General features: G+C 42.5%; 1 long non-coding RNA gene across 1 annotated transcript; it reads right to left on the minus strand.

Moving 5' to 3' along the window:
- Nucleotides 1-1,302: 1,302 nt before the first annotated feature.
- On the minus strand, nt 1,303-3,153 carry LOC121761412. Its single transcript, XR_006041979.1, has 3 exons — nt 2,865-3,153; nt 2,713-2,788; nt 1,303-1,354 (listed from the first exon to the last, which is right to left on the minus strand). It is a non-coding gene; the product is annotated as an uncharacterized LOC121761412 (long non-coding RNA).
- Between the last annotated feature and the right edge of the window lie 7,383 nt (nt 3,154-10,536).

Below are 10,536 nucleotides of genomic sequence, written 5' to 3' on the forward strand. Positions count from 1 at the left end.
TTGTGCATCGGATCCTTGAGTTCTGCAATTTTCTCCATATTATCTTTCATTATCACACCGTGTTTTCTAGTCCTTAATTGATACTTGCTTATTATATGCTTTTATTAGTTGTTAGAACAAACCAAACTGCACTTGATTGTCTAGATAGTAGTTGATCTTTGTTCGTGGTAGTTAAGTAGATACAAAATTGTCTCTGTGGGATACGATACTCTTGCTTACTGATTGCTACACTAGCTCCGTACACTTGCGGGTATAACTTGTGTTAAAATAAGTCGAGTCACTGCCTTGGTCCTTTGCGGCCGACGGCGCCCACGGATGGATACCGCGGCATCGCTGGCCGTGCCCGCAAACTCCTGCGGTGCACCCTCTTGTGCGCCGCTGCCTCACCGGTGTCACCAGACGAGTATTGGCCACTCGCCGTGTGCTTCGTTCGCTTTGAGGTTGAGCCCGAGCTGGAGCGGACACCGCCTGTGTCACGACCGCCCTTTAGGGTTAATAAATACGGGCGATCGTGATTAAAAGAATTTAATAAAAAGATGAAAAGAATTAGGGTTTCAACACAAGTTGGACCAACAATTAATATCCAAATAAATAACCAAGAGTTTAACATTATCCAACAAGAAATTTTAAAACATCCATTATCCTAACGATTAAAGTTGTCGGCCCAAATAAAACATAAGTAAACGAAACGTCACAGCGGAAACGACCAAGAGAAAGAGTGACGTCATGTGTGAAGACACAACGACACTCAAGGTTTAAAGACATCAATAATATATTAAATTCACTTGCTCAACACCACCACATCCTCGTCGCCGCTCAACCTGCACATAGGGAAAACACATGCAGGGCTGAGTACTATAAAATACTCAGTGGGCTCATGCCGAAAACATTTTCAATAAACAGTAATTTATCATGCCATTCACAAGTAACCTTCGGGGTTTAGCTTTAGAAATGCCCGAGGCACTCAAAATCATTTCCATTTCAAAACATCGACTGATCAGTCATTTCCCATAGACGTTAGCCATATCTGCTCATACATGACTTGAAATGTGGCCACAAACCAAGCCACTAGACCGGCCAGCCCGTACGCTAGCACACAGTCTACCATAGGTGTACACTAATCCAAGTAGGGTTTGCGGCCCTACGAGGACCCGAATTCGATTTAAACAATATTGGCAAAAGCCACATCAGATAGGCACGTTAAAAATCAAATCACGGCATGATAAACACATTTCATTCTCATCGATAAAACATTTAGGACTTTTGTCCTTATTTAAAAGAAAGCCCACCTCGAGTGCTTAATCCGAAATCACTTTCTTTCCCTTGCGATCACGATTCCCTTGCGAAGTCTCACCTTTAGAATTTACATAGCACATATATCAACATACCTTCCAATTAAATAAATAAAATGCATGCACCCTAGTTTAAATCTTTTATCTCGTTTTCTCGATTTTTCGTTTATTCGGCGGCCGCCCAAGGCGTTGCGTGCGACGCCGGTCGGCTGCTTACATCAATAATCGCTCTGATGGCTCCTCGTAATTTCCCTCTTGAAATCGAATTACAATCCGAAAATTACATAAGCGCATAAATTAATCAACGGAATATTTTCCCTCGCAAAACTATTTATTTCGAGACTTGGGGTTAATTATTCGTACGTCGACTTATTCCGAGAATTAATTATTAAATCCCAAAATTAATTTAATTAATAACCCAAAGATTTATTTAAAAGCTCAACTTAATTATTTCTCCACCTTTTATCTCCAATTAAATTGAAAAGCCACAAACAAAATTAATTGGAGCCCAACTAATCAAATCCTACCATTTAAATTAAAGAGGCCCAAAACCAAACTAAATGAAGTATTCGAATTACTCAAAGAGGCCCAAATTCCCTTTTTTTAAAACAGCAGCTAGTAACTAATGGCCCAATTTTAAGTCAAAGCCCAAAATTATTTCTCACCATCTCATTTCGCCTCTCTTCTCCTTCATTCTAATTCGGCCCCAAAATTAAAGAATTTTCCCAAATCCAGATTTCCCAAATTCCCGTCGCCTTCCCGATTCACTCCACACCGCCGGCCACTGCTCGCCGAGGAGATATGACGCTGCTGTCGCGGTGCTGTCGGCGTAGTCGCCGGGTCAGCCTTCGCCAGCCTCCGCCGCTGCAGCGCGAGGGTGGTCGCCGTTCTGTCTCTGCTGTCGTCGCTGTGTTCTCCCCGCGAGTAGTCATCGATTTCCGAAAGAGGGAGTGCTGCCTCCGTCGCGCGACGCTGCTGCGTTGCAGTTTCCTCCACCGTCGCGTCGATGCTGCTGTCGCTGCTCTCACCGCCGGGAAGACGCTGCTGTATAGAAGCCAGCCCCTGCGTCGTCGCTGCTGCTGTACCGGGATCGACATCGTGTTGCCGCTGCCCCGCGTACACCACCAACGTCGCTCGACCCGTCGCAGGTTCGAGCTGCACCACCCGTCGACGCACACGCCGCTCCGGCAGCCCCGATTTAACCAGCCCCGTTTTCACCCCGCGAGTTAAGTTCTTAAATTTTTTTACTAAAGGTCGTATCTTTTCGTTCTTAGATTTCAATTACACTATGATGGGGTTCAATTGTTGATGGGAATTTGTTCGTATAAATTGTGAGAGTTTAAGATGGCAGACATGGGTGAATGCAGAAAGTAAGCGTGTATTGATGTGTATAGAGTTCAAATTTAAAAGGAATTTTTACCTTCTGCCTGAAGTTGAATTGGGATGATAATAGTGTTGGGTGAACAAAGAGGTTCCTCCAGCTCCAGATGTGGTTTCTGTCAACAGAGATTACAGATGTTGATTTCGAACAACATTGAGAAGTCTACAAAACGAATTGATGAAATTGATTACCTTGAATAGAAGTTGAAGAATGGTTCTTGCTTTCTTGCTTGCAGATACGATAGGTGAAGAAAAAGAATAACTGATATAGGATTTAATGTAGTGGAGAGGGGGTTGGGGATATGGGAGAGATTTGTGGGATAGAGGGGAACGGTTTCAACGTGGAATTAGGGGATGAATTTCGAATTCCCCTTTTTTTTATTTAATGTGATTTTGCTGAAATTGGATTTGTTTTGGTATTTTATTTGCAACTTACGGAGGAGGAAAAGTTCCATCACGGAGGAGGAAAATCTGCGTAGAATCTTTAATTAATATTTGAATTAAAGATATTTTATTTTAATTAGTTTAGTTTAAATCACAGCCCATTGTATTTTATTTTAAATTGTGCAGTACACAATTTATTTATCACGGACTGGACTTTTATATTATTTCTTTAATTTATCGGATCCAACACGGAATTGAGTACACTAAATATTCCTCACAGAAGGGAATTATTTAAATTCGCATTGTAATTTATTTTCACAATTTCTAACTCTCATGACAAATAATCGATTATTCCAAAAGCCTTTAATTTCTCCCCACATTATATTATTCAAGCAGCCACGTCACATATTCCACAGAGTTGACCGAGTAAAAATTTTCAACAATCTACTCGATAATTAATTCGCGGACCTCGCAATATCAAAGCATTAATACATCTACTTTAGTGTTTGAAAATTAGGGTTTAGAAAATCGGGGCGTTACTGCCTGCCCACCTTTCCTCGTCCTTGACGACCTGCCAAATATCAACGTATTTGAATTGTTTACCGGTGTCCTGGTTGTAGACGCGCAAAGTCGCCCTCAGAATGTCGGCTCCCGAAGCTCCGCTTTGGTAGTGCGGCGCTTCGGTAGAGTAGATGCCGCAGAATTTTTTGACCTGTCTGTCGACTCGGCCAAAGTGAGAGCGGAGCATTGTATATGTGCGCTTCCGGACCCTTACGGCTTAATCTGGTGGTAGATCTCGGTGACCTTTTCCCAGAAGCACTTGTTGGCTTGTTGATTCCCGACGATGGGATCGTACGAGACGGTGATCCAGACGTTGTACACCGCCATCGTTTCGTTGTTGTTGTACGGATGCCGGCCTAGATCCTCCTCTTCCTCCTCCTCCTCCTCCTCCTCCGCCTCCGACTCCGCCCTGGAGCTTCCACCGCCTAGGCCTCCTCCTCCTCCTTGCCCGCCTCGGCCTCCTCCCAGAGTGGGTTCAACGGGGAAATCCTCCCTAATCTGTGATAATCTCTGCGTTGTACATGGTCTCCCAATCGTTAAACGTGTTGAGATCCCACCCGCCGGAGCCGCCACCGCCGGAATTGCCGTCGCCGGACATTTTTTGATGAGATGTTAGATGAAAATTGGAGAGGAAATGAAGTTGATTTAGGAAGAATAGATGTGTAGTTGTGTGTGAAATGATGATGAATTAAGAGTATTTATAGAGTAAAAAATAAAAAAAAAAATAAAAAATAAAAAAAAAACGGATATAAAACAGTAATATTACCGTTTACACATTTTTAATTTTTTTAAAAAAAATTGATTTAAAAAAAAAAGATTTATTGCGTCATAAATGACGACGCCCACTCGCGGGCCGGCGAGTGGGCGTCACGCGTCGACGCAGGAGGCGCCACGTCGCCTTGGCGCGTGGAGGAACAAGCCGTGCCGCGTCTCGCAGGCATGGCTCACGGCACGGAATGGCGACGGCCTGGGAACGCGACGGCGGGCGGCAACGCGTCGCGCTGGCGAACCGTTCCTCCGGAACAACCGTTCCTCCGGAACGGAACCCGCGACGGTTCCGACCCGCGTTGCGGGTGCCCTTAGACACTGTCTGAATGGGACTGAAACCGCAATTTCCCATGACCCACATGTGCTTTCTCTCTCTCCAGTTTTAGATTATTTAGGTCAAATTTAGGGAACACAACATTTTGTTCATCTCATACAATCTTCTTTATTTAGTGTGATTCATTCATAATTTTTATTTTTTTAACAATAGTTGTTATACGATAAATTTGTAGGAGTATATTATGTAATACAATATGATTGACATTTATTAAAAAATCATATACCCTAATTAAAATAATGAAATCATCGAGACACATAAAATTGTGAGAGAGGGGACACAGTAGGACACTGGAGGTTTAATGTGTATCTTGCATTCATATAGCCTTACCCTTATATTTTTAAGATCTTATATTTTTTGTTTAGATTACTCTATACACATAAAAATTGAAGTATTCAAAAGTCACCCATAATTTATTCGGTATTTGTTGTATAATTATGAATATGCGGATTATATAGAGAAATTTGTATATTTATAGAGCATCCACGATGGCGCCCGTCCAGGCGAACGGCCTGTCAGCGTGCCTGAGTTCCGTGCGGGACGTCCGCCATTATGCAGCGGTGACGCGGATACGGACGTCCGCTGCGGACACCGGAGTTCCGTGGCGTTCCCGGGACGTCCGTCGCGACGTCCTTGCGGACGTCCGCCATTGCGTTGACTCCACGGACGTCCGCGCGGACATCCCGATTATTTAATTTTTTTTCGAAAATTCTATAAATACAGCTCGTTGAACTTCATTTCATTCGCACCATTTATATTAACGAGTATCTCTCTCTCTCTAAACACTTTTCTTTCGAAGATAAATGGAGCACCACGATAGTGATTCCCCCTCCACAAACGAGTCGCAGGGACCGATCTTTCCCGTTGGCGGAAGTATCCCAATGTCCGCAACGATGTCCGGAATGGCGGGGATGATGCCCCAACCCCAAATGACGGCGGGGATGATGCCCGGGTACTACAACATATACCCGGCTTGGTATGGGATGATGCCCCAAATGCCCAGGGTGAGTGCCGGAACGACCCCAATGTCCGGGATGATGCCCGGAATGCCTGGGATGCCTGGGATGATGATGTCGGGGATGATGCAGGGCTCGCCTGTCGCTGCGGTGGACTAGGCAGGGGGTCCCCCAATCACCGGTGGACAATGTCTATCGCCCCTATATGGATTTACTGTCGACGGACAACCCCCCTAGTACTCCTCTCGAGACGTTCTCGTTTGGGGAGTTGGGGTTATCTTCGATCCGGGATTCTCCCACAGACGCACCAACGGAGACAGGGAGGACGGGGAGAGGGAGGGGCAGGGGACGGGGCACTACCTCGCCTGTGGCAGGCTACGATGGTGAGGCGGGGGCCACTGAGGTGGGGGAGGGATCCAGCTGGAAAAAGAGGACCATCTGGAGCACAGAGGAGTGCATCGCGCTTGCGAAAGAGTGGATCAGTATAATGGAGGATCTATATGTGGTGGCGCATTAGCCAAAGCTACCTCCAATTCAAACCGCCAGGGGGGAAGCCTCACAACGGAGAGCAATGCCGGAAACAGTGGGAGCGGCTGAAGAGGCAGCTCAGCTGATTCGCAGGCATTTACACAAATAACCTCCGCTCGGCAACCAGCGGTATGTCTACCGAGGATGTGAAGCTTCTGTCTCACCATCAGTTCAAAGATGCTGCGGCGGGCTTCGGGGAATTCAAATATTGGGAGGTGTATCTTGTGGTGCAGACTTCAGCCAAGTTTACTGAGGGTGTTGAATCTGGCTGGCCGAAGCGGACGAAGATCAGCGCCTCCGGGAAGTACAGTAGCAGTGCTGGTTCCCACGAACTCCCCCCCGCTGAGGCAGAGTTCCCGACACCTTCATCGTCAGTCCGCGGCACGGATGGCGAGTGGAAGCTCCAGCGGGTCTGCCGAGGCCCAATAGGCAGGTCCTACCCAAAACAATCTCGAGCTCCCCTCACTCGCCCGCATCGCGCAACATGAAACCCTGTTACGTGCAATGGTTAAATGGCGGACATCGACCGATCGCCATTACAGGTTGTCGCTGAAGGATATCATCAACAGTATGCTGCACGATTTGGGGTTGGGAGACATGGCGGAGAGTGGCGACGAGAGGACTACCGGCGGGGACGACGAGGGTACTGGCGACAGGGGATCCGAGGAGTGAGACGACGGTTTTTTTAACTATGTAATTTTTTTTAATAAATATGTATGTTTTTTGTACTATGTATGTTTTTTTATATAAAAATGGTTGCAATTTCTCCGTATTTGTGTCAAAATTTTAATTCCATAAATTGTTTAATTCCGTAAATTGTTTAATTTGGTGAATTTGTGAATTTTTATTATTATGGGAAGTCCGTCCGGATGTCCTTGGAGATGTCCGCTACTGTGCAGTGGGATGTCCTTATGACGTGACAGTGCAGTGGGAAGTACTTATGACATGGCAGGAGGTGTTTTTGGGATGTCCACGGGTATGTCCGCCTGAATATCCACACCACTGTGGATGTTCTAAAACAATACAGGAGTACTAATTTGTAAAATTTAAAGGATGTAATTATTGCATGAAATTTGTAGTTGGGTGACACATCACATGCTTACATCAAAATCCGGCGAAAATTTTAGTTCCAACGTGTTTTGCTGATATTGCGCAAATTAATACACTGGTGCCAAAATTGCTGAAGGTTACCCTTTAATAAATTTTTTTATTTAATACCAATATACTAATTATGCAATGGATTTTGTGAAATTTTTCTAAATTAAAAATACACTAAATTAATCTCTATAGGTGTACTAGTGTAACTAGTAGTATTATAGTTACCTTCAACTTGGTTGTGTTTCAAAGCTATAAACAAAACACGCATACATGATACATATAGAGAGCGATCTTGGTTCGAATAAAATTCTTCTTAGTTTTAGTATAACTACGAATTAACAGAAAATTATTGGTTTGTATATAATATGATGTGCAATTTTCATAATCTGAAGCACTGTTCTTATTAAGACGTAGAGATGTGGGTTGATCTAGCTCTTCTAATGGTTGGCTTTGGTCTTTTTTCGTTTCCCCCTTTAGTGTTTTTAGTCCCCTTTTTTCCACTTGATAGAATGGAGGCTCCCTGATTGTGGGACCTCTACTCTGCTTCTTCATGTTCTTGTTTAGATCTTAGTCACTTTGGGCTAAGATCATGTTTTAGGAACATTACATTTTGATTTTATATACGGGTTAGGGGGTCTGCCTAAACCCCCTCACAAAGAGCGGTTCTGCTAAAAAAAAAAGCACTGTTCTTATTAACATATGCAGAGCATTAAGTAATGCTAATGTATATTGACAAAATTGTTAGACTAATTTAAATAGCCATTGAAATGTTTTTTTTTCCTTATACACAGCTTATAAAAGAGCGGATGGGATTCGTTGGATCACGTTAAAAAATAGTGATCCATAACTATATAGAAGCAATTCGATTTTAAAAATAACGAGATGGTTGATAGAAAAATGCTATGCCTATGCTACATAATTTATGTGAGGCAGTGAAAAAAAAAGTGGAGGCAGTGATGCAGTAAAAGTAGAGCCAATTAGACATGCCCACGGTTTCCGGTTCGGCGGTTAACATGCCCACGGTTTCCGGTTCCGGCGGTTAACCGCCGAACCGGAACCGCGACAATTTTTTCGAATCGGAACCGTCGTATTTTGAACCGCGGTCCGGTTCCGATTCAAGATTTTTCAAATCGAAACCGTCACCGAACCGCCGGTTCCGGACGGTTCTGAACCACCGGTTAACCGGCGGTTTCACGGTTCCGGCGAGGCATCCGATGAGTCAGGCAGTGGCAACTTTTTCAGGCTGTTTTGTTGACCGGAACCGGCGGTTTTTTGGCCGGAACAGGCTGTTAACCGCCGGTTTCCGCGGTTAACCGTGAAACCAGCGGTTTTCCGGTTCTGGTGCGGAACACGAAGCTGACACGTTGCAGGTCGCCAGGCGGTTTTTGTTGACCAAACCGCCGGTTTTACCATAAAACCGGCGGTTCCGGTGGTTTTACACCAAAACTGTCGGTTTCGTCGGATTTTCAAATTTTTTTAATTCTGATTTTGAATTCAAATTAATCCATTTTCCCCTCATTTTTATCTATAAATACCCCCTTCTATCCTCACTTACATTCACCTCATTCTTGTGTTAACAAGAGTTTCTCTCTTCTATCTCCCAATTCTCTCTCTTTGTCTCTCATTTCTCATTTGTGCTATTGTGCTCAAGCCCTTTTCAATTTTTCCTTTTTCCCCCCATTTCATGTTTTTTTATTTATGTTCAGACGACACTTGTAAATTATATTACATTGTTGTATGTTGTATATGTATTGTAAATTGTAATGTATCGTTGTCCGTTACAACTCAAATTCAATAAAATTGATATGATTTTCACCTTATTCGTCTTATTTCAATTTAAATTATCCATTGTTTTGTTCCAATTTATTGTATAAGTCCAAATTTCAAATTACATAGTAAAAAATAAAAACCGAACCGCAAAACCGCCGGTTTTCGAACCGGAACCGTGAAAACCGTCCGAAAACCGGTGGTTCGGAACCTAAACCGGAACCGGAACCGGAACCGTGAGGGGAACCGGAACCATGAAATAGCCTCACGGTTCGGTTCCGGTTCCGCCTTTCTAAACAAGGAGTTTGATGTTCGTGTGCACGTGCACGCAGTGGATAACTCATCGCGTGTTGGGGTGGCTTCTTTTCCGATTAGAGGAGGTCGTGCTGATGACAACAGCAAAGAGGGAATATTCTGCTGTGGGTGAATTTCTCTCTCTCTCTCTACTGGTTTTTGTTTTTTTCCATCCAACTTCATTTTCCTCCAATAATTGCTGGTGTTATATAATGAGAAAGTGAAATTTTCATTATATTTATTTTATTAAAAGCTACTCTCTCCGTCCCAACTAAGTTGAGACAAAACTTTTGAATAAGATTAAAAAATTGTGTTGAAAAGTAGGAAAGATGAATAAAGTAAGAAAACTAAAAAGTGAGTAAAGTAGATGGTTGATAAATTAAGAAAGATTGGATGTTTTGTCTTTTTGTTAAAAAATGAAATGACTCAGCTTAGTTGGTACATTTCAAAGAGGAATATGACTCAATTTAGTTGGAATGGAAGGAGTACATGAGATATGTTTCTGTGTAAGAAAGATAGAGTACATTTTTTCTTGAGTGAAATTCAAACTTAAGTTGCCAAAGTTAGTTATAAAAAATCTGGATAGTATCGATCGATCAAAATGAAAAAACAATTAGTAGTAATAAACTATCAGCACCAGAAAGATATTTATAAAGATTTATTAAATTGCGGCGACAATTAAATAAATGTTTACCGTTAATGGGGTTCCTTTTATATTGTTTTCATATTTTATTAGATATTGTTGCTGAATTATTATTACTTTTTTTTGCAGGACTCGTATCTATTTGGAAACTTTCGTTCTTTTTTTTTTATTTGGGATGTGTGTCTGTTTTTAAACTGTGCTGATATTATATGTCTCAAGTAGATAAATGGAAATGACACATGTGAGGCGAGTATTAAATTAAGGCTTTCATTGCCTAAAAATAGGGTTTCTAAATGCAATTAAGTTAATGACTAGTATAGTCCAAAGAAATTTTGATAAGATGATGGAGCTTTAATTCCTATTTAAATCAAGTATAAAGATTTTACGTTTTATTGTATTTTTGTCACCTAAAAACAGTACTATAATGGTAATAACTACAGACCTCTCGAATTTATTTACTCCATTGTTTAGTACAGTAGTAATTACTTTCTGCATTAATTAATGTAGGTTGTTCATTTTGAACACATTATT

This window comes from Salvia splendens, chromosome 13 (genome assembly GCF_004379255.2).
Source record: "Salvia splendens isolate huo1 chromosome 13, SspV2, whole genome shotgun sequence".
NCBI classification, from domain to species: Eukaryota; Viridiplantae; Streptophyta; class Magnoliopsida; order Lamiales; family Lamiaceae; genus Salvia; species Salvia splendens.